The sequence below is a fragment of the Hyla sarda genome, chromosome 1, assembly GCF_029499605.1.
Source record: "Hyla sarda isolate aHylSar1 chromosome 1, aHylSar1.hap1, whole genome shotgun sequence".
Taxonomy (NCBI): domain Eukaryota; kingdom Metazoa; phylum Chordata; class Amphibia; order Anura; family Hylidae; genus Hyla; species Hyla sarda.
The window spans coordinates 617723465-617725964 of record NC_079189.1 but is presented as its reverse complement, the minus strand read 5'-3'; positions in this window follow the sequence as shown (position 1 = coordinate 617725964).

Sequence of the window (2500 nt, the reverse complement as noted above, 5' to 3'; positions counted from 1 at the left end):
GGAAGCATTCCCCACCAGTATCGGGGAGGTAGTGGTCCAAGTACCCGTCCTTTGTGCACTGTGGCCCGGTTGGACACCTGGGCCGGTCCTGTTGCCACCCCTGGAGGTCCGGTGGACAGTCGTGGAGACATCTCTGGACTTGTCTTCTATCGAGCCCATCTGAGATATCATTGAAAGGAGCTGCCAGCTGCGGATCTTTATGATCTGCAGCCCGAGAACATTCAGCGTGGCAGAAGATTCCTCAACCATGAATAACCTCCCTGATCACATGCCAAGGCGTGGAAGCGCTGGGATTTCTGGCACTGTACTCCTTCAGCAGGCTTAAAGGGGTACTCCGCTGCTTAGTGTTTGGAAGAATCTGTTCAGAACGCTGGAGCCGGCACCGGGAGCTTGTGGCGTCATAGCCCCGCCCCTCATGACGTCAAGTCCCGCCCCCTCAATGCAAGTCTATGGGAGGGGGCGTGACAGGCATCACGCCCCCTCTCATAGACTTGCATTGAGGGTGAGGTGTGACGTCATGAGGGGCGGGGCTATGATGTCACGAGCTCCCGGCACCAGCTCCAGCGTTTGGAACAGTTTCTTCCAAACGCTGAGCAGTGGAGTACCCCTTTAGGAATGCAGATTATTATGGTACCAGGGGAAGGGGTGGGGTTCAGTTGTGACAGTGGTTCTGGCTGGGCGGGATCTTCAGATGAGCGGCGGGTGCTTCAGGATGCTGGCTGGCTACTAACTTTCTTGCAGCGGGCAGAGCGGTGCCCCTATCAAGAGGGCGCCCTAGGCAGCTGCCTATTTTGCCTATAGGCAGCGCCGGCCCTGGATGCTGTTTTTTTGTACCTGCATTTTCTACCCCCTAGAAATAGAATAGAATAGAATTCATATAGTCGTTTTTAACCCTTGCGTTTTCCCTGTTACAAGTCATGTGACTCCTTCATCATTTGACTTAAGGATTTCTATTGAAGAACTAGGGTTAAAAATCACAGCAGAAAAAACACCAATATACATACACACAGGGCGTTCATTCTGACCTATAGAAGTCGATGGGAGGAGAAACGCTACAATGTCTCAAAAAACGCCATACCCAGAGCGTGCTGTCAACCTGCCACTGAGCCTAATAACGTCACTAAAGGGTGAAAAAAACCGCCATAAAATAAAACCACCATAAAATAAAACCGCTGTAAAATAAAAATGCCATAAAATAAAACCGCCATAAAATAAAACCCGCCATAAAATAAAACCATAAAACCGCCATAAAATAAAACCGCCATAAAATAAAACCGCCATAAAATAAAACCATAAAACCGCCATAAAATAAAACTGCCATAAAATAAAACCGCCATAAAATAAAACCATAAAACCGCCATAAAATAAAACTGCCATAAAATAAAACCGCCATAAAATAAAACCATAAAACCGCCATAAAATAAAACCGCCGTAAAATAAAACCGCAATAAAATAAAACCGCCATAAAATAAAACCATAAAACCGCCATAAAATAAAACCGCCGTAAAATAAAACCGCCATAAAATAAAACCGCCATAAAATAAAACCATAAAACCGCCATAAAATAAAACCATAAAACCGCCATAAAATAAAACCGCCATGTGGGTCGGACATTTTATACTTCCCTATTGCCTCCCTGCTAGGGCCCCAGCACTTTTGGCCCAAAATAAAGTAGTGCAGTGAGTAACTAACTACCTACCATGCTGCAGAAGGCCACACCCCTCCCCATAAGCTCCTCCCCCCACATTTTTCCAGAAAGCCTACGTTTTGTGGAAACTTTTCTACTCCAGTCTTCGTGCGTCCAGAATACGATACGTTCCGTCAGTCTTTGCTGTGGAAATGCCGCAGGCTCCCTCTAGTGTTGTTTCACAAGTATATTTTAGAATATTTATGACTTTTTGATCATTTTATTTCAGGTTTTTATGGGAGGTGGATGAACAAAATCCTGCAATCATGATGTTTGTTTTTTAACAGTGTTTAACCCCTTAACCCCTTGGGGACAAAGCTCATTTTGACCCTAAGGACGGGAGCATTTTTTGCAAATCTGACCTCTGCCACGTTATGCATTCATAACACTAGGACGCTTTTACTTATGAATTTGATTCTGAGAATGTTTTTTTCGTGACATATTGTACTTTATGGTTCATGGTAAATTTTTGTTGATACTTGCATCATTTCTTGGTGAAAAATTCTAAAATTTCATGAAAATTTTTAACATTTTGCATTTTCTAACTTTGAAACTCTCTTCTTGAAAGGAAAATAGACATCCCGTCCTCATATCCCGTCCTCATATCCCGACCTCCTATCCCGACCTCATATCCTCATATCCCGACCTACTATCCCGTCCTCATATCCCGTCCTCATATCCCGACCTCCTATCCCGACCTCATATCCTCATATCCCGACCTCCTATCCCGTCCTCATATCCTGACCTCCTATCCCGACCTCCTATCCCATCCTCATATCCCATCCTCATATCCCAACCTCCTATCCCATCCTC